Raw genomic sequence first — 23,103 nt, 5'->3', positions numbered from 1 at the left:
CAGTGGCTTGTGTCAGCACAGGTCTATTTTGTTAGCTTCACGGTCGTCATTTGTTTATTGTTTGGTATGCAGTGTCAGTATTTTCTTTATTAAAGATTTACCATGGACACTTACCACGCCGCATTTTGGTCTTCCGATCCATCTCGCCTCTCCTCTTCAGATGAAGAGGAGGACGATCGTGACAATTACCTACACATACTGACCAGCGCATATTATAGACAGAAGCGAGCTGCATGGCAGACCAATCTCTCGGCATGTCCAACCCATCCATTATCTCAGCCAATCATGCCTAGTGAGAAGGTTCCTGGCTTTTTCTGACGCTAAACCAACTCGGCTAGTAATTTATTCGACCCTGGAGCAGTGGATTGGCGTTCTCTGGAGTGATGAATCAGCGCTTCACCATCTGGCAGTCCGACGGTAAAGGTATTCACCACTCACTGACCAGCCCCACTGTAAAGGTACTCACCACTCACTGACCAGCCCCACTGTAAAGGTACTCACCACTCACTGACCAGCCCCACTGTAAAGGTCCTCACCACTCAAACAATCACTGTCCAGCCCACACTGTAAAGGTACTCACCACTCACTGACCAGCCCACACTGTAAAGGTACTCACCACTCACTGACCAGCCCCACTGTAAAGGTACTCACCACTCACTGACCAGCCCACACTGTAAAGGTACTCACCACTCACTGGCCAGCCCCACAGGAAAGGTACTCACCACTCAAACAATCACTGACTAGCCCACACTGTAAAGGTACTCACCACTCACTGACCAGCCCCACTGTAAAGGTACTCACCACTCACTGACCGGCCCAACTGTAAAGGTACTCACCACTCACTGACCAGCCCCACTGTAAAGGTACTCACCACTCACTAACCAGCCCACACTGTAAAGGTACTCACCACTCACTAACCAGCCCCACTGTAAAGGTCCTCACCACTCAAACAATCGCTGTCCAGCCCATACTGTAAAGGTACTCCCCACTCACTGACCAGTCCACACTGTAAAGGTACTCCCCACTCAAACAGTCAATGACCAGCCCTCACTGTAAAGGTACTCACCACTCACTGACCAGCCCCACTGTAAAGGTACTCACCACTCACTGACCAGCCCACACTGTAAAGGTACTCACCACTCACTGGCCAGCCCCACAGGAAAGGTACTCACCACTCAAACAATCACTGACTAGCCCACACTGTAAAGGTACTCACCACTCACTGACCAGCCCCACTGTAAAGGTACTCACCACTCACTGACCGGCCCAACTGTAAAGGTACTCACCACTCACTGACCAGCCCACACTGTAAAGGTACTCATCACTCACTGACCAGCCCACACTGTAAAGGTACTCACCACTTAAACAATCACTGACCAGCCCCAATGTAAAGGTACTCGCCAGTCAAACAATCACTAACCAGCCCACACTCTAAAGGTACTCACCACTCACTGACCAGCCCACACTGTAAAGGTACTCACCACTCACTGACCAGCCCATACTGTAAAGGTACTCACCACTTAAACAATCACTGACCAGCCCACACTGTAAAGGTACTCCCTACTCACTGACCAGCCCACACTGTAAAGGTACTCACCACTTAAACAATCACTGACCAGCCCCACTGTAAAGGTACTCGCCAGTCAAACAATCACTAACCAGCCCACACTGTAAAGGTACTCCCCACTCACTGATCAGCCCCACTGTTAAGGTACTCGCCACTCAAACAATCACTAACCAGCCAACACTGTAAAGGTACTCACAACTCACTGACCAGCCCACACTGTAAAGGTACTCACAACTCACTGACCAGCCCACACTGTAAAGGTACTCACCACTCACTGACCAGCCCACACTGTAAAGGTACTCACCACTCACTGACTAGCCTACACTGTAAATGTACTCACCATTCACTGACCAGCCCCACTGTGAAGGTACTCACCACTCACTGACCAGCCCACACTGTAAAGGTACTCACCACTCACTGACCAGCCCACACTGTAAAGGTACTCACCACTCACTGACCAGCCCACACTGTAAAGGTACTCCCCACTCACTGACCAGCCCCACTGTAAAGGTACTCACCACTCAAACAATCACTAACCAGCCAACACTGTAAAGGTACTCCCTACTCACTGACCAGCCCACACTGTAAAGGTACTCACCACACACTGACCAGCCCACACTGTAAAGGTACTCCCCACTCACTGACCAGCCCCACTGTAAAGGTACTCACCACTCAAACAATCACTAACCAGCCAACACTGTAAAGGTACTCCCTACTCACTGACCAGCCCTCACTGTAAAGGTACTCACCACACACTGACCAGCCTACACTGTAAAGGTACTCACCACTCACTAACCAGCCCCACTGTAAATGTACTCAACACTCACTGATCAAAACACACTGTAAAGAAGAAGAAGAAGAACAAGACAGGACAGTACCAATAAATAAGAGATCAATTGTTTTGTTTTTCATATTTCTTCCCTGGGTATTGACTTTTGAACAGTACGTTCTGAATGGCAGAGACATTGAAGGTGGAGCAAGTCATCTCTCCTTGCTCACACCTTCTTTACTTATTAAGGCAACATAAAGGTCCGATCACTATCCAGCTTTATAATCTCAGTTCAACCAATTGTCAGTGGTGAAGTCTTGGTGGAAGAGGCTATATGTGCCACTGAGAGAGAGAGAGTTACGGACGGACGGACAGGGGTAGAGAGCTCATGGGCTCCTACACAATTAGAGTTGGATAAAATGTAGAATAACTTGAGGACTTATACAGGATACTAACATCAACATGAAAACCTTCAGTCCAAATCCAAATTCCATTCAATACAGTACCCCACGGCTATTACAAATAACGCTGCACGGGATAAGCACAAAGAAAGGACCATCCAGAGACACTATTTGCTGACTGCCTCAAAGAGGGGAATGTAAGCAACTTAATATTCCACAGAGACCATCCCCTGGTACAGTGTTAATTTAACTAGACCATCCCCTGGTACAGTGTTAATTTAACTAGACCATCCCCTGGTACAGTGTTAATTTAACTAGACCATCCCCTGGTACAGTGTTAATTTAACTAGAACATCCCCTGGTACAGTGTTAATTTAACTAGACCATCCCCTGGTACAGTGTTAATTTAACTAGACCATCCCCTGGTACAGTGTTAATTTAACTAGACCATCCCCTGGTACAGTGTTAATTTAACTAGACCATCCCCTGGTACAGTGTTAATTTAACTAGACTATCCCCTGGCACAGTGCTATATTAATCAGACCATCCCCTGGTACAGTGTTAATTTAACTAGACCATCCCCTGGTACAGTGTTAATTTAACTAGACCATCCCCTGGTACAGTGTTAATTTAACTAGACCATCCCCTGGTACAGTGTTAATTTAACTAGACCATCCCCTGGTACAGTGTTAATTTAACTAGACCATCCCCTGGTACAGTGCTATATTAACCAGACCATCCCCTGGTACAGTGCTATTTTAACCAGACCATCCCCTGGCACAGTGCTATATTAACCAGACCATCCCCTGGCATGACAAAGTGTTATATTAACCAGACCATCCCCTGGCACAGTGTTATATTAACCAGACCATCCCCTGGCACAGTGCTATATTAACCAGACCATCCCCTGGCACAGTGTTATATTAACCAGACCATCCCCTGGCACAGTGCTATATTAACCAGACCATCCCCTGGCATGGCACAGTGTTAAATTAACCAGACCATCCCCTGGCATGGCACAGTGTTATATTAACCAGACCATCCCCTGGCACAGTGCTATATTAACCAGACCATCCCCTGGCACAGTGCTATATTAACCAGACCATCCCCTGGCATGACACAGTGCTATATTAACCAGACCATCCCCTGGCACAGTGCTATATTAACACAGACCATCCCCTTGCATGACACAGTGCTATATTAACCAGACCATCCCCTGGCACAGTGCTATATTAACCAGACCACCCCCTGGCATGGCACAGTGCTATAAGAACACACTACCCCTATGTCAAGAGATATGGTATTGGCCCAGGGTGGAAATTCAGAATACTAGACATTGAGGATTGAAACAACCTCTGTCAACATGCAGGGCATCCTCAAGCAGTTCCAGCTGGACTTTTACAGGATCAAATAGAGAGCATGGAAGGAAGGCTCTCTCTCTCTGACAACTCCCCCATCCTGAGTGAGTCTAATCACACCTCTTCCAACTGTCCCGCAGGCAAGGATAGTGCCTCCCCCCCTCGCTGGAGCGAGACACGGCGGAGCTGGAGAGCTGGAGAGAGACATGGTGGAGCTCAGAGAGCTGGAGAGAGACATGGTGGAACTCAGAGATCTAGTACATACAATCCAGATAGAACACACCCACAAAACAGACCAGCACAACAACACCCCCCCCGCCCAACAAGACGGCCTCTCTGAGAGAGCTGGCTGCTCTGAGACGGCTGGGTGCTCTACCAACTCCTTGTGTCTACCATCTCCTTGTGTCTAACAACTCCTTGTGTCTAACAACTCCTTGTGTCTACCATCTCCTGGTGTCTACCATCTCCTGGTGTCTACCAACTCCTTGTGTCTACCAACTCCTTGTGTCTAACAACTCCTTGTGTCAACCAACTCCTTGTGTCTACCATCTCCTTGTGTCTAACAACTCCTTGTGTCTACCAACTCCTTGTGTCTACATCTCCTGGTGCCTACCAACTCCTTGTGTCTACCAACTCATTGTGTCTACCAACTCCTTGTGTTTACCATCTCCTGGTGTCTACCAACTCCTTGTGTCTACCAACTCCTTGTGTGTACCAACTCCTTGTGTCTAACAACTCCTTGTGTCTACCAACTTCTTGTGTCTACCAACTCCTTGTGTCTACCAACTCCTTGTGTCTACCAACTCCTTGTGCCTTCCGCTGGTGGCTGCTTGGGAGTAGATGCCGTTGCAGAGCTGGTCCAAGTCTGCTGGGTCAGTCATGGTCAGTTCGTACTATCAGGAATCTAGGTAAGACCCAAGTACAGACTGTGTGAAGTAACAATGTTTATTGTAACAAGGGCAGGCAAATGACAGGTCAAGGCAGGCAGAGGTCGATAATCCAGAGTAGAGGCCAAGGTACCGGACGGCAGGCAGGCTCAGGGTCAGGTCAGGCAGAATATACCCCTTTAGTGGTGTGGGGGCTGTGCTTTGGCAAAGTGAGTGGGGTTGTATCCTGCCTGTTTGGTCCTTTCCGGGGATATCATCGGATGGGGCACAGTGTCTCCTGACCCCTCCCGTCTCAGCCTCCAGTATTTATGCTGCAGTAGTTTATGTGTCGGGGGGATAGGGTCAGTTTGTTATATCTGGAGTACTTCTCCTGTCCCATCCGGTGTCCTGTGTGAATTTAAATATGCTCTCTAATTCTCTCTTTCTTTCTCTCTTTCTTTCTTTCTTTCTCTCTCTCGGAGGACCTGAGCCCTAGGACCATGCCTCAGGACTACCTGACATGATGACTCCTTGCTGTCCCCAGTCCACCTGGCCATGCTGCTGCTCCAGTTTCAACTGTTCTGCCTGTGATTATTATTATTTGACCATGCTGGTGATTTATGAAAATGTGAACATCTTGGCCATGTTCTGTTATAATCTCCACCCGGCACAGCCAGAAGAGGACTGGCCACCCCTCATAGCCTGGTTCCTCTCTAGGTTTCTTCCTAGGTTTTGGCCTTTCTAGGGAGTTTTTCCTAGCCACCGTGATTCTACACCTGCTGTTTGGGGTTTTAGGCTGGGTTTCTATACAGCACTTTGAGATATCAGCTGATATACGAAGGGCTATATAAATACATTTGATTTGATTTGATTTTTGGTTGGATGGAGTTTTGCCTGTTATGGTTGGATGGAGTTTTGCCTGTTTTGGTTGAATGGAGTTTTGCCTGTTTTGGCTGGATGGAGTTTTGCCTGTTTTGGTTGGATGGAGTTTTGCCTGTTATGTTTGGATGGAGTTTTGCCTGTTTTGGTTGGATGGAGTTTTGCCTGTTTTGGTTGGATGGAGTTTTGGCTGCACTGGGCCTCTCAGAATGAAAGGGAAATATTTGCACAACCCATTTCTCAGAGACCCAGTTAGGTTAAAAGGTCATGCAGGGGCTTCAGCCGGTTTTTATTAATAAACAACCGTCATTGCAGGAGGGCTGGGAGGACGGGTCAGGGAGACACCCCTGGCTGATTTTTACCCCTGTCACTTATTTCCTTTGTATGATCGTTAGAGGTCCTGGTGAGTCCCAAAGCTAAAGGGGAATGTCTCTTCAGAACCCCAACCTTCAACTTGCTCTTCTCCTCCATTCCTCCCCTCTCCTCCGTTCCTCCCCTCTCCTTCCATTCATCCCAGCACTGTGCTGCCCAAAGCATTTCATTCGTATCCCCTGGAAACCGCTCCGCATTCTTTAAACTTCAAGAAAGAGAAAAAGAAAGAGGAGGAGGAGGAAGAGAAAAAAGGTCTCTTCCATGTTTGGCCCTTTGATCAGAGCTTCATCTCTAAAACAGATGTATGACCACTGGGCTGCTTGTGGCAACAAACACTCTGCCGAAAGAATGGTCCTGGATCACTCTTTAGCATCTTCACACCACTGAATCACACCATACAAATAAAGGGCAGCGCTTGTGTATTCTAACAAATCTTTTTCTGCCCCCAAGAGAGAAGGAGATAAAGAAAGAGAGAGAGACAGAGAGAGAAAGATACAGAAAGAGAGACAGTGAGAGAGAGACAGTGAGTCAAAGAGAGAGAGACAGCGAGAGAGAGAGAGATAGAGAGAAAGACAGAGATAGAGAGAGAGAGACCGACAGAAGGAGAGAAAGAAAGAGAGAGAGACCGAGAAAGACAGAGAAAGAGAGAGAGACAGAGAGATAGAGAAAGAAAGAAAGAGACAGTGAGAGAGAGACAGCGAGTCAAAGAGAGAGAGACAGAGAGAGAGAGAGAGAGACAGAGAGATAGAGAAAGATAAAGAAAGAGACAGTGAGAGAGAGACGAGAGAGACAGAGAGAGACAGAGAGAGAGAGAGAGAGAAAGACAGAGATAGAGAGAGAGAGACCGACAGAAGGAGAGAAAGAAAGAGAGAGAGACAGAGAAAGACAGTCACCCTGCACACCCTAATTGACAACCAAACAAACCAAAAAAAAAAAAAGCAAAGTCTTCTCATGCTTTGTTGATTTCAAAAAAGGGTCTGCTATACAAACTGATGGAAAGTGGTGTTGGGGGTAAAACATACGACATTATAAAATCCATGTACACAAACAACAAGTGTGCGGTTAAAATTGACAAAACACACACACATTTCTTCACACAGGGTCGTGGGGTTAGACAGCGATGCAGCTTAAGCCCCACCCTCTTCAACATATATATCAACGAATTGGCGCGGGCACTAGAAAAGTCTGCAGCACCCGGCCTCCCCCTGCTAGAATCCGAAGTCAAATGTCTGCTGTTTGCTGATGATCTGGTGCTTCTGTCACCAACCAAGGAGGGCCTACAGCAGCACCTAGATCTTATGCACAGATTCTGTCATACCTGGGCCCTGACAGTAAATCTCAGTAAGACCAAAATAATGGTGTTCCAAAAAAGGTCCAGTCACCAGGACCACAAATACAAATTCCATCTAGACACTGTTGCCCTAGAGCACACAAAAAACTATACATACCTTTGTCTAAACATCAGCGCCACAGGTAACTTCCACAAAGCTGTGAACGATCTGAGAGACAAGGCAAGAAGGGCATTCTATGCCATCAAAAGGAACATACATTTCAACATACCAATTAGGTTTTTGCTAAAAATACTTGAATCAGTCATAGAGCCCATTGCCCTTTATGGTTGTGAGGTCTGGGGTCCGCTCACCAACCAAGACTTCATAAAATGGGACAAACACCAAATTGAGACTCTGCACGCAGAATTCTGCAAAAATATCTTCCGTGTACAACGTAGAACACCAAATAATGCATGCAGAGCAGAATTAGGCCGATACCCACTAATTATCAAAATCCAGAAAAGAGCCGTTAAATTCTATAACCACCTAAAAGGAAGCGATTCCCAAACCTTCCATAACAAAGCCATCACCTACAGAGAGGTGAACCTGGAGAAGAGTCCCCTAAGCAAGCTGGTCCCAGGACAACAGCACAATTAGACCCAACCAAATCATGAGAAAACAAAAAGATAATTACTTGACACATTGGAAAGAATTAACAAAAAAACAGAGCAAACTAGAATGCTTTTTGGCCCTACACAGAGAGTACACAGCGACGGAATACCTGACCACTGTGACTGACCCAAAATTAAGGAAAGCTTTGACTATGTACAGACTCAGTGAGCATAGCCTTGCTATTGAGAAAGGCTGCCGTAGGCAGACATGGCTCTCAAGAGAAGACAGGCTATGTGCTCACTGCCCACAAAATGAGGTGGAAACTGAGCTGCACTTCCTAACCTCCTGCCCAATGTATGACCATATTAGAGAGACATATTTCCCTCAGATTACACAGATCCACAAAGAATTCGAAAACAAATCCAATTTTGAAAAACTCCCATATCTACTGGGAGAAATTCCACAGTGTGCCATCACAGCAGCAAGATTTGTGACCTGTTGCCACGAGAAAAGGGCAACCAGTGAAGAACACACACCATTGTAAATACAACCCATATTTATGCTTATTTATTTTATCTTGTGTCCTTTAACCATTTGTACATTGTTAAAACACTGTATATATATAATATGACATTTGTAATGTCTTTATTGTTTTGAAACTTCTGTATGTGTAATGTTTACAGTTAACTTTTATTGTTTTTCACTTTATATATTCACTTTATATATTATCTACCTCACTTGCTTTGGCAATGTTAACACATGTTTCCCATGCCAATAAAGCCCTTGAATTGAATTTAATTTAATTGAATTGAGAGAGAGAGAGAGACAAAGAGATAGAGAAAGATACAGAAAGAGAGACAGTGAGAGAGAGACAGCGAGTCAAAGAGAGAGAGAGAGAGATGTAATGTTTACTGTTAATTTTTATTGTTTATTTCACTTTATATATTATCTACCTCACTTGCTTTGGCAATGTTAACACATGTTTCCAATGCCAATAAAGCCCTTGAATTGAATTGAAAAATTGAGAGAGAGAGAGAGACAGACAGAAGGAGAGAAAGACAAAGAAAGAGAGAGAGAGATAGAGAGAGAGAGAGGGGGGAGAGGGAGAGAGAGAGAGAAAGGGAGAGAGGGAGAGAGACAGAGGAATGGACAGAGAGATAGCGAGAGAGAGAGAGACAGAGGGAGTGAGAGTGAGGAAGTGAGAGACGGAGAGAGACAGAGAGAGAGAAAGACAGAGAAAGAGAGAGCGAGAGAGAGAGAGAGAGAGAGGGAGAGAGAGAGAGAGAGAGAGAGAGAGAGAGAGAGAGAGAGAGAGAAAGACAGAGAGAGAGCGAGAGAGAGAGACAGAGGGTGAGAGAGTGAGGAAGTGAGAGACAGAGAAAGATAGAGCGAGAGAGACAAAGAGGGAGAGAGAGTGAGAGACGGAGAAAGACAGAGAGATAGAGAGACAGAGAGACAGAGCTCCAGGCTGTGTCCCTTTAATACCTGTGTCTACATACAGCTTCTTTACATAATGTTTGTAAACGTTCCCCGAACCACACTACACTGAAGATAATCCACTAATGTGAATGGTGCAGGGGTGGGGGGTGCCATACAGTATGTGATGGAGCATGTAATTCTATCCTGATAAAACTACTGTCTAGGGACAGAGGTAGGACAAGGGGGGGGGGGGGTATGTGTTTAATCTTTCCAATCCATATTTATCTGTGGAGAGTGAATGCTTTCCTAGAAATCTGTTTCAAACGCCTGTCTGAAGTCATCGAAGTGATGAGAGAAAACTGACATGTCTTTCTGTCTTCTGAAGGGGTTATTTATGTTTTAGAAAATCCATTAGCTTTTCCCTGAGGTGCGTCTTTTCCTGTGTCATTTCAGGTCTTTGTAGATTTGGTCATAGAGAACCAGTCCCCCTATCCTATCCTTTCCCCAGTCAGAGGACCAGTCCCCCTATCCTATCCTTTCCCCAGTCAGAGGACCAGTCCCTCTATCCTATCCTTTCCCCAGTCATCGAGGACCAGTCCCTCTATCCTATCCTTTCCCCAGTCATCAAGGACCAGTCCCTCTATCCTATCCTTTCCCCAGTCATCGAGGACCAGTCCCTCTATCCTATCCTTTCCCCAGTCATCGAGGACCAGTCCCTCTATCCTATGGTTTCCCCAGTCATCGAGGACCAGTCCCCCTATCCTATCCTTTCCCCAGTCAGAGGACCAGTCCCTCTATCCTATCCTTTCCCCAGTCATCGAGGACCAGTCCCTCTATCCTATCCTTTCCCCAGTCATCAAGGACCAGTCCCTCTATCCTATCCTTTCCCTAGTCATCGAGGACCAGTCCCTCTATCCTATCCTTTCCCCAGTCATCGAGGACCAGTCCCCCTATCCTTTGCTTTCCCCAGGCATCGAGGACCAGTCCCTCTATCCTATCCTTTCCCCAGTCATCGAGGACCAGTCCCTCTATCCTATCCTTTCCCCAGTCATCGAGGACCAGTCCCTCTATCCTATCCTTTCCCCAGTCATCGAGGACCAGTCCCTCTATCCTATCATTTCCCCCCAGTCATCAAGGACCAGTCCCTCTATCCTATCCTTTCCCCAGTCATCGAGGACCAGTCCCTCTATCCTATCCTTTACCCAGTCATCGAGGACCAGTCCCCCTATCCTATGCTTTCCCCAGGCATCGAGGACCAGTCCCTCTATCCTATCCTTTCCCCAGTCATCGAGGACCAGTCCCTCTATTCTATCCTTTCCCCAGTCATCGAGGACCAGTCCCCCTATCCTATCCTTTCTCCAGTCATCGAGGACCAGTCCCTCGATCATATCCTTTCCCCAGTCATCGAGGACCAGTCCCTCTATCCTATCCTTTCCCCAGTCATCGAGGACCAGTCCCTCTATCCTATCCTTTCCCCAGTCATCGAGGACCAGTCCCTCTATCCTATCCTTTCCCCAGTCATCGAGGACCAGTCCCCCTATCCTATCCTTTCCCCAGTCAGAGGACCAGTACCCCTATCCTATGCTTTCCCCAGTCATCGAGGACCAGTCCCCCTATTCTATCCTTTCCCCAGTCATCGAGGACCAGTCCCCCTATCCTATCCTTTCCCCAGTCAGAGGACCAGTCCCTCTATCCTATCCTTTCCCCAGTCATCGAGGACCAGTCCCCCTATCCTATCCTTTCCCCAGTCATCAAGGACCAGTCCCTCTATCCTATCCTTTCCCCAGTCATCAAGGACCAGTCCCTCTATTCTATCCTTTCCCCAGTCATCGAGGACCAGTCCCTCTATCCTATCCTTTCCCCAGTCATCGAGGACCAGTCCCTCTATCCTATCCTTTCCCCAGTCATCGAGGACCAGTATCCCCTATCCTATGCTTTCCCCAGTCATCGAGGACCAGTCCCTCTATCCTATCCTTTCCCCAGTCATCGAGGAACAGTCCCTCTATTCTATCCTTTCCCCAGTCATCGAGGACCAGTCCCCCTATCCTATCCTTTCTCCAGTCATCGAGGACCAGTCCCTCTATCCTATCCTTTCCCCAGTCATCGAGGACCAGTCCCTCTATCCTATCCTTTCCCCAGTCATCGAGGACCAGTCCCTCTATACTTTCCTTTCCCCAGTCATCGAGGACCAGTCCCTCTATCCTATCCTTTCCCCAGTCATCGAGGACCAGTCCCTCTATCCTATCCTTTCCCCAGTCATCAAGGACCAGTCCCTCTATCCTATCCTTTCCCCAGTCATCGAGGACCAGTCCCTCTATCCTATCCTTTCCCCAGTCATTACGGACAAGTCCCTCTATCCTATCCTTTCCCCAGTCATTGAGGACCATTCCCTCTATCCTATCCTTTCCCCAGTCATCGAGGACCAGTCCCTCTATCCTATCCTTTCCCCAGTCATCGAGGACCAGTCCCTCTATACTATCCTTTCCCCAGTCATCGAGGACCAGTCCCTCTATCCTATCCTTTCCCCAGTCATCGAGGACCAGTCCCTCTATCCTATCCTTTCCCAAGTCATCAAGGACCAGTCCCTCTATCCTATCCTTTCCCCAGTCATCGAGGACCAGTCCCTCTATCCTATCCTTTCCCCAGTCATCGAGGACCAGTCCCCCTATCCTATGCTTTCCCCAGTCATTGAGGACCAGTCCCTCTATCCTATCCTTTCCCCAGTCATCGAGGACCAGTCCCTCTATTCTATCCTTTCCCCAGTCATCGAGGACCAGTCCCCCTATCCTATCCTTTCCCCAGTCATCTAGGACCAGTCCCTCTATCCTATCCTTTCCCCAGTCATCGAGGACCAGTCCCCCTATCCTATGCTTTCCCCAGTCATCGAGGACCAGTCCCTCTATCCTATCCTTTTCCCAGTCATCGAGGACCAGTCCCTCTATCCTTTCCCCAGTCATCGAGGACCAGTCCCCCTATCCTATCCTTTCCCCAGTCATCGAGGACCAGTCCCTCTATCCTTTCCCCAGTCATCGAGGACCAGTCCCTCTATCCTATCCTTTCCCCAGTCATCGAGGACCAGTCCCCTATCCTATCCTTTCCCCAGTCATCGAGGACCAGTCCCTCTATCCTATCCTTTCCCCAGTCATCGAGGACCAGTCCCTCTATCCTATCCTTTCCCCAGTCATCGAGGACCAGTCACTCTATCCTATCCTTTCCCCAGTCATCGAGGACCAATCCCTCTATCCTATGGTTTCCCCAGTCATCGAGAACCAGTCCCCCTATCCTATCCTTTCCCCAGTCAGAGGACCAGTCCCTCTATCCTATCCTTTCCCCAGTCATCGAGGACCAGTCCCTCTATCCTATCCTTTCCCCAGTCATCAAGGACCAGTCCCTCTATCCTATCCTTTCCCTAGTCATCGAGGACCAGTCCCTCTATCCTATCCTTTCCCCAGTCATCGAGGACCAGTCCCCCTATCCTATGCTTTCCCCAGGCATCGAGGACCAGTCCCTCTATCCTATCCTTTCCCCAGTCATCGAGGACCAGTCCCTCTATCCTATCCTTTCCCCAGTCATCAAGGACCAATCCCTCTATCCTATGGTTTCCCCAGTCATCGAGGACCAGTCCCCCTATCCTATCCTTTCCCCAGTCATCGAGGACTAGTCCCTCTATGCTATCCTTTCCCCAGTCATCGAGGACCAGTCGCTCTATCCTATCCTTTCCCCAGTCATCGAGGACCAGTCCCTCTATCCTTTCCTTTCCCCAGTCATCGAGGACCAGTCCCCCTATCCTATGCTTTCCCCAGTCATCGAGGACCAGTCCCCCTATTCTATCCTTTCCCCAGTCATCGAGGACCAGTCCCCCTATCCTATCCTTTCCCCAGTCAGAGGACCAGTCCCTCTATCCTATCCTTTCCCCAGTCATCGAGGACCAGTCCCTCTATCCTATCCTTTCCCCAGTCATCAAGGACCAGTCCCTCTATCCTATCCTTTCCCCAGTCATCACGGACCAGTCCCTCTATCCTATCCTTTCCCCAGTCATCGAGGACCAGTCCCTCTATCCTATCCTTTCCCCAGTCATCGAGGACCAGTCCCCCTATCCTATCCTTTCCCCAGTCAGAGGACCAGTCCCTCTATCCTATCCTTTCCCCAGTCATCGAGGACCAGTCCCTCTATCCTATCCTTTCCCCAGTCATCAAGGACCAGTCCCTCTATCCTATCCTTTCCCTAGTCATCGAGGACCAGTCCCTCTATCCTATCCTTTCCCCAGTCATCGAGGACCAGTCCCCCTATCCTTTGCTTTCCCCAGGCATCGAGGACCAGTCCCTCTATCCTATCCTTTCCCCAGTCATCGAGGACCAGTCCCTCTATCCTATCCTTTCCCCAGTCATCGAGGACCAGTCCCTCTATCCTATCCTTTCCCCAGTCATCGAGGACCAGTCCCTCTATCCTATCATTTCCCCCCAGTCATCAAGGACCAGTCCCTCTATCCTATCCTTTCCCCAGTCATCGAGGACCAGTCCCTCTATCCTATCCTTTACCCAGTCATCGAGGACCAGTCCCCCTATCCTATGCTTTCCCCAGGCATCGAGGACCAGTCCCTCTATCCTATCCTTTCCCCAGTCATCGAGGACCAGTCCCTCTATTCTATCCTTTCCCCAGTCATCGAGGACCAGTCCCCCTATCCTATCCTTTCTCCAGTCATCGAGGACCAGTCCCTCGATCATATCCTTTCCCCAGTCATCGAGGACCAGTCCCTCTATCCTATCCTTTCCCCAGTCATCGAGGACCAGTCCCTCTATCCTATCCTTTCCCCAGTCATCGAGGACCAGTCCCTCTATCCTATCCTTTCCCCAGTCATCGAGGACCAGTCCCCCTATCCTATCCTTTCCCCAGTCAGAGGACCAGTACCCCTATCCTATGCTTTCCCCAGTCATCGAGGACCAGTCCCCCTATTCTATCCTTTCCCCAGTCATCGAGGACCAGTCCCCCTATCCTATCCTTTCCCCAGTCAGAGGACCAGTCCCTCTATCCTATCCTTTCCCCAGTCATCGAGGACCAGTCCCCCTATCCTATCCTTTCCCCAGTCATCAAGGACCAGTCCCTCTATCCTATCCTTTCCCCAGTCATCAAGGACCAGTCCCTCTATTCTATCCTTTCCCCAGTCATCGAGGACCAGTCCCTCTATCCTATCCTTTCCCCAGTCATCGAGGACCAGTCCCTCTATCCTATCCTTTCCCCAGTCATCGAGGACCAGTATCCCCTATCCTATGCTTTCCCCAGTCATCGAGGACCAGTCCCTCTATCCTATCCTTTCCCCAGTCATCGAGGAACAGTCCCTCTATTCTATCCTTTCCCCAGTCATCGAGGACCAGTCCCCCTATCCTATCCTTTCTCCAGTCATCGAGGACCAGTCCCTCTATCCTATCCTTTCCCCAGTCATCGAGGACCAGTCCCTCTATCCTATCCTTTCCCCAGTCATCGAGGACCAGTCCCTCTATACTTTCCTTTCCCCAGTCATCGAGGACCAGTCCCTCTATCCTATCCTTTCCCCAGTCATCGAGGACCAGTCCCTCTATCCTATCCTTTCCCCAGTCATCAAGGACCAGTCCCTCTATCCTATCCTTTCCCCAGTCATCGAGGACCAGTCCCTCTATCCTATCCTTTCCCCAGTCATTACGGACAAGTCCCTCTATCCTATCCTTTCCCCAGTCATTGAGGACCATTCCCTCTATCCTATCCTTTCCCCAGTCATCGAGGACCAGTCCCTCTATCCTATCCTTTCCCCAGTCATCGAGGACCAGTCCCTCTATACTATCCTTTCCCCAGTCATCGAGGACCAGTCCCTCTATCCTATCCTTTCCCCAGTCATCGAGGACCAGTCCCTCTATCCTATCCTTTCCCAAGTCATCAAGGACCAGTCCCTCTATCCTATCCTTTCCCCAGTCATCGAGGACCAGTCCCTCTATCCTATCCTTTCCCCAGTCATCGAGGACCAGTCCCCCTATCCTATGCTTTCCCCAGTCATTGAGGACCAGTCCCTCTATCCTATCCTTTCCCCAGTCATCGAGGACCAGTCCCTCTATTCTATCCTTTCCCCAGTCATCGAGGACCAGTCCCCCTATCCTATCCTTTCCCCAGTCATCTAGGACCAGTCCCTCTATCCTATCCTTTCCCCAGTCATCGAGGACCAGTCCCCCTATCCTATGCTTTCCCCAGTCATCGAGGACCAGTCCCTCTATCCTATCCTTTTCCCAGTCATCGAGGACCAGTCCCTCTATCCTTTCCCCAGTCATCGAGGACCAGTCCCCCTATCCTATCCTTTCCCCAGTCATCGAGGACCAGTCCCTCTATCCTTTCCCCAGTCATCGAGGACCAGTCCCTCTATCCTATCCTTTCCCCAGTCATCGAGGACCAGTCCCCTATCCTATCCTTTCCCCAGTCATCGAGGACCAGTCCCTCTATCCTATCCTTTCCCCAGTCATCGAGGACCAGTCCCTCTATCCTATCCTTTCCCCAGTCATCGAGGACCAGTCACTCTATCCTATCCTTTCCCCAGTCATCGAGGACCAATCCCTCTATCCTATGGTTTCCCCAGTCATCGAGGACCAGTCCCCCTATCCTATCCTTTCCCCAGTCAGAGGACCAGTCCCTCTATCCTATCCTTTCCCCAGTCATCGAGGACCAGTCCCTCTATCCTATCCTTTCCCCAGTCATCAAGGACCAGTCCCTCTATCCTATCCTTTCCCTAGTCATCGAGGACCAGTCCCTCTATCCTATCCTTTCCCCAGTCATCGAGGACCAGTCCCCCTATCCTATGCTTTCCCCAGGCATCGAGGACCAGTCCCTCTATCCTATCCTTTCCCCAGTCATCGAGGACCAGTCCCTCTATCCTATCCTTTCCCCAGTCATCAAGGACCAATCCCTCTATCCTATGGTTTCCCCAGTCATCGAGGACCAGTCCCCCTATCCTATCCTTTCCCCAGTCATCGAGGACTAGTCCCTCTATGCTATCCTTTCCCCAGTCATCGAGGACCAGTCGCTCTATCCTATCCTTTCCCCAGTCATCGAGGACCAGTCCCTCTATCCTTTCCTTTCCCCAGTCATCGAGGACCAGTCCCCCTATCCTATGCTTTCCCCAGTCATCGAGGACCAGTCCCCCTATTCTATCCTTTCCCCAGTCATCGAGGACCAGTCCCCCTATCCTATCCTTTCCCCAGTCAGAGGACCAGTCCCTCTATCCTATCCTTTCCCCAGTCATCGAGGACCAGTCCCTCTATCCTATCCTTTCCCCAGTCATCAAGGACCAGTCCCTCTATCCTATCCTTTCCCCAGTCATCACGGACCAGTCCCTCTATCCTATCCTTTCCCCAGTCATCGAGGACCAGTCCCTCTATCCTATCCTTTCCCCAGTCATCGAGGACCAGTCCCCCTATCCTATGCTTTCCCCAGTCATCGAGGACCAGTCCCCCTATTCTATCCTTTCCCCAGTCATCGAGAACCAGTCCCTCTATCCTATCCTTTCCCCAGTCATCGAGGACCAGTCCCTCTATTCTATCCTTTCCCCAGTCATCCAGGACCAGTCCCCCTATCCTATCCTTTCCCCAGTCATCGAGGACCAGTCCCTCTATCCTATCCTTTCCCCAGTCATCGAGGACCAGTCCCCTATACTATCCTTTCCCCAGTCATCGAGGACCAGTCCCTCTATCCTATCCTTTCCCCAGTCATCGAGGACCAGTCCCTCTATCCTATCCTTTCCCCTGTCATCAAGGACCAGTCCCTCTATCCTATCCTTTCCCCAGTCATCGAGGACCAGTCCCTCTATCCTATCCTTTCCCCAGTCATCGAGGACCAGTCCCTCTATCCTATCATTTCCCCAGTCATCAAGGACCAGTCCCTCTATCCTATCCTTTCCCCAGTCATTGAGGACCAGTCCCTCTATCATATCCTTTCCCCAGTCATTGAGGACCAGTCCCCCTATCCTATGCTTTCCCCAGGCATCAAGGACCAGTCCCTCTATCATATCATTTCCCCAGTCATCGAGGACCAGTCCCTCTATCCTATCCTTTCCCCAGTCATCGAGGACCAGTCCCTCTATCCTATCCTTTCCCCAGTCATCGAGGACCAGTCCCTCTATCCTTTCCTTTCCCCAGTCATCGAGGACCAGTTCCCCTATCCTATCCTTTCCCCAGTCAGAGGACCAGTCCCCCTATCCTATGCTTTCCCCAGTCATCGAGGACCAGTCCCCCTATTCTATCCTTTCCCCAGTCATCGAGGACCAGTCCCCCTATCCTATCCTTTCCCCAGTCAGAGGACCAGTCCCTCTATCCTATCCTTTCCCCAGTCATCGAGGACCAGTCCCTCTATCCTATCCTTTCCCCAGTCATCAAGGACCAGTCCCTCTATCCTATGCTTTCCCCAGTCATCGAGGACCAGTCCCTCTATCCTATCCTTTCCCCAGTCATCGAGGACCAGACCCTCTATCCTATCCTTTCCCCAGTCATCGAGGACCAGTCCCCCTATCCTATGCTTTCCCCAGTCATCGAGGACCAGTCCCACTATTCTATCCTTTCCCCAGTCATCGAGGACCAGTCCCTCTATCCTATCCTTTCCCCAGTCATCGAGGACCAGTCCCCCTATCCTATCCTTTCCCCAGTCAGAGGACCAGTCCCCCTATCCTATGCTTTCCCCAGTCATCGAGGACCAGTCCCCCTATTCTATCCTTTCCCCAGTCATTGAGGACCAGTCCCCCTATCCTATCCTTTCCCCAGTCAGAGGACCAGTCCCTCTATCCTATCCTTTCCCCAGTCATCGAGGACCAGTCCCTCTATCCTATCCTTTCCCCAGTCATCAAGGACCAGTCCCTCTATCCTATCCTTTCCCCAGTCATCAAGGACCAGTCCCTCTATCCTATCCTTTCCACAGTCATCGAGGACCAGTCCCTCTATCCTATCCTTTCCCCTGTCATCGAGGACCAGTCCCCCTATCCTATGCTTTCCCCAGTCATCGAGGACCAGTCCCCCTATTCTATTCTTTCCCCAGTCATCGAGGACCAGTCCCCCTATCCTATCCTTTCCCCAGTCATCGAGGACCAGTCCCTCTATTCTATCCTTTCCCCAGTCATCGAGGACCAGTCCCCCTATCCTATCCTTTCTCCAGTCATCGAGGACCAGTCCCTCTATCCTATCCTTTCCCCAGTCATCGAGGACCAGTCCCTCTATCCTATCCTTTCCCCAGTCATCGAGGACCAGTCCCTCTATCCTATCCTTTCCCCAGTAATCGAGGACCAGTCCCTCTATCCTATCCTTTCCCCAGTCATCGAGGACCAGTCCCCCTATCCTATGCTTTCCCCAGTCATCGAGGACCAGTCCCCCTATTCTATCCTTTCCCCAGTCATCAAGGACCAGTCCCCCTATCCTATCCTTTCCCCAGTCATCGAGGACCAGTCCCTCTATTCTATCCTTTCCCCAGTCATCGAGGACCAGTCCCCCTATCCTATCCTTTCTCCAGTCATCGAGGACCAGTCCCTCTATCCTATCCTTTCCCCAGTCATCGAGGACCAGTCCCTCTATCCTATCCTTTCCCCAGTCATCGAGGACCAGTCCCTCTATCCTTTCCTTTCCCCAGTCATCGAGGACCAGTCCCCCTATCCTATCCTTTCCCCAGTCAGAGGACCAGTCCCCCTATCCTATGCTTTCCCCAGTCATCGAGGACCAGTCCCCCTATTCTATCCTTTCCCCAGTCATCGAGGACCAGTCCCCCTATCCTATCCTTTCCCCAGTCAGAGGACCAGTCCCTCTATCCTATCCTTTCCCCAGTCATCGAGGACCAGTCCCTCTATCCTATCCTTTCCCCAGTCATCAAGGACCAGTCCCTCTATCCTATCCTTTCCCCAGTCATCAAGGACCAGTCCCTCTATCCTATCCTTTCCCCAGTCATCGAGGACCAGACCCTCTATCCTATCCTTTCCCCAGTCATCGAGGACCAGTCCCCCTATCCTATGCTTTCCCCAGTCATCGAGGACCAGTCCCCCTATTCTATCCTTTCCCCAGTCATCGAGGACCAGTCCCTCTATCCTATCCTTTCCCCAGTCATCGAGGACCAGTCCCTCTATCCTTTCCTTTCCCCAGTCATCGAGGACCAGTCCCCCTATCCTATCCTTTCCCCAGTCAGAGGACCAGTCCCCCTATCCTATGCTTTCCCCAGTCATCGAGGACCAGTCCCCCTATTCTATCCTTTCCCCAGTCATCGAGGACCAGTCCCCCTATCCTATCCTTTCCCCAGTCAGAGGACCAGTCCCTCTATCCTATCCTTTCCCCAGTCATCGAGGACCAGTCCCTCTATCCTATCCTTTCCCCAGTCATCAAGGACCAGTCACTCTATCCTATCCTTTCCCCAGTCATCAAGGACCAGTCCCTCTATCCTATCCTTTCCCCAGTCATCGAGGACCAGTCCCTCTATCCTATCCTTTCCCCTGTCATCGAGGACCAGTCCCCCTATCCTATGCTTTCCCCAGTCATCGAGGACCAGTCCCCCTATTCTATTCTTTCCCCAGTCATCGAGGACCAGTCCCCCTATCCTATCCTTTCCCCAGTCATCGAGGACCAGTCCCACTATTCTATCCTTTCCCCAGTCATCGAGGACCAGTCCCTCTATCCTATCCTTTCCCCAGTCATCGAGGACCAGTCCCCCTATCCTATCCTTTCCCCAGTCAGAGGACCAGTCCCCCTATCCTATGCTTTCCCCAGTCATCGAGGACCAGTCCCCCTATTCTATCCTTTCCCCAGTCATTGAGGACCAGTCCCCCTATCCTATCCTTTCCCCAGTCAGAGGACCAGTCCCTCTATCCTATCCTTTCCCCAGTCATCGAGGACCAGTCCCTCTATCCTATCCTTTCCCCAGTCATCAAGGACCAGTCCCTCTATCCTATCCTTTCCCCAGTCATCAAGGACCAGTCCCTCTATCCTATCCTTTCCACAGTCATCGAGGACCAGTCCCTCTATCCTATCCTTTCCCCTGTCATCGAGGACCAGTCCCCCTATCCTATGCTTTCCCCAGTCATCGAGGACCAGTCCCCCTATTCTATTCTTTCCCCAGTCATCGAGGACCAGTCCCCCTATCCTATCCTTTCCCCAGTCATCGAGGACCAGTCCCTCTATTCTATCCTTTCCCCAGTCATCGAGGACCAGTCCCCCTATCCTATCCTTTCTCCAGTCATCGAGGACCAGTCCCTCTATCCTATCCTTTCCCCAGTCATCGAGGACCAGTCCCTCTATCCTATCCTTTCCCCAGTCATCGAGGACCAGTCCCTCTATCCTATCCTTTCCCCAGTAATCGAGGACCAGTCCCTCTATCCTATCCTTTCCCCAGTCATCGAGGACCAGTCCCCCTATCCTATGCTTTCCCCAGTCATCGAGGACCAGTCCCCCTATTCTATCCTTTCCCCAGTCATCAAGGACCAGTCCCCCTATCCTATCCTTTCCCCAGTCATCGAGGACCAGTCCCTCTATTCTATCCTTTCCCCAGTCATCGAGGACCAGTCCCCCTATCCTATCCTTTCTCCAGTCATCGAGGACCAGTCCCTCTATCCTATCCTTTCCCCAGTCATCGAGGACCAGTCCCTCTATCCTATCCTTTCCCCAGTCATCGAGGACCAGTCCCTCTATCCTTTCCTTTCCCCAGTCATCGAGGACCAGTCCCCCTATCCTATCCTTTCCCCAGTCAGAGGACCAGTCCCCCTATCCTATGCTTTCCCCAGTCATCGAGGACCAGTCCCCCTATTCTATCCTTTCCCCAGTCATCGAGGACCAGTCCCCCTATCCTATCCTTTCCCCAGTCAGAGGACCAGTCCCTCTATCCTATCCTTTCCCCAGTCATCGAGGACCAGTCCCTCTATCCTATCATTTCCCCAGTCATCAAGGACCAGTCCCTCTATCCTATCCTTTCCCCAGTCATTGAGGACCAGTCCCTCTATCATATCCTTTCCCCAGTCATTGAGGACCAGTCCCCCTATCCTATGCTTTCCCCAGGCATCAAGGACCAGTCCCTCTATCATATCATTTCCCCAGTCATCGAGGACCAGTCCCTCTATCCTATCCTTTCCCCAGTCATCGAGGACCAGTCCCTCTATCCTATCCTTTCCCCAGTCATCGAGGACCAGTCCCTCTATCCTTTCCTTTCCCCAGTCATCGAGGACCAGTCCCCCTATCCTATCCTTTCCCCAGTCAGAGGACCAGTCCCCCTATCCTATGCTTTCCCCAGTCATCGAGGACCAGTCCCCCTATTCTATCCTTTCCCCAGTCATCGAGGACCAGTCCCCCTATCCTATCCTTTCCCCAGTCAGAGGACCAGTCCCTCTATCCTATCCTTTCCCCAGTCATCGAGGACCAGTCCCTCTATCCTATCCTTTCCCCAGTCATCAAGGACCAGTCCCTCTATCCTATCCTTTCCCCAGTCATCAAGGACCAGTCCCTCTATCCTATCCTTTCCCCAGTCATCGAGGACCAGACCCTCTATCCTATCCTTTCCCCAGTCATCGAGGACCAGTCCCCCTATCCTATGCTTTCCCCAGTCATCGAGGACCAGTCCCACTATTCTATCCTTTCCCCAGTCATCGAGGACCAGTCCCTCTATCCTATCCTTTCCCCAGTCATCGAGGACCAGTCCCCCTATCCTATCCTTTCCCCAGTCAGAGGACCAGTCCCCCTATCCTATGCTTTCCCCAGTCATCGAGGACCAGTCCCCCTATTCTATCCTTTCCCCAGTCATTGAGGACCAGTCCCCCTATCCTATCCTTTCCCCAGTCAGAGGACCAGTCCCTCTATCCTATCCTTTCCCCAGTCATCGAGGACCAGTCCCTCTATCCTATCCTTTCCCCAGTCATCAAGGACCAGTCCCTCTATCCTATCCTTTCCCCAGTCATCAAGGACCAGTCCCTCTATCCTATCCTTTCCACAGTCATCGAGGACCAGTCCCTCTATCCTATCCTTTCCCCTGTCATCGAGGACCAGTCCCCCTATCCTATGCTTTCCCCAGTCATCGAGGACCAGTCCCCCTATTCTATTCTTTCCCCAGTCATCGAGGACCAGTCCCCCTATCCTATCCTTTCCCCAGTCATCGAGGACCAGTCCCTCTATTCTATCCTTTCCCCAGTCATCGAGGACCAGTCCCCCTATCCTATCCTTTCTCCAGTCATCGAGGACCAGTCCCTCTATCCTATCCTTTCCCCAGTCATCGAGGACCAGTCCCTCTATCCTATCCTTTCCCCAGTCATCGAGGACCAGTCCCTCTATCCTATCCTTTCCCCAGTAATCGAGGACCAGTCCCTCTATCCTATCCTTTCCCCAGTCATCGAGGACCAGTCCCCCTATCCTATGCTTTCCCCAGTCATCGAGGACCAGTCCCCCTATTCTATCCTTTCCCCAGTCATCAAGGACCAGTCCCCCTATCCTATCCTTTCCCCAGTCATCGAGGACCAGTCCCTCTATTCTATCCTTTCCCCAGTCATCGAGGACCAGTCCCCCTATCCTATCCTTTCTCCAGTCATCGAGGACCAGTCCCTCTATCCTATCCTTTCCCCAGTCATCGAGGAC

This window comes from Oncorhynchus clarkii, chromosome 11, assembly GCF_045791955.1.
Source record: "Oncorhynchus clarkii lewisi isolate Uvic-CL-2024 chromosome 11, UVic_Ocla_1.0, whole genome shotgun sequence".
Taxonomy (NCBI): domain Eukaryota; kingdom Metazoa; phylum Chordata; class Actinopteri; order Salmoniformes; family Salmonidae; genus Oncorhynchus; species Oncorhynchus clarkii.
Note: the sequence above shows the minus strand (reverse complement) of the source record.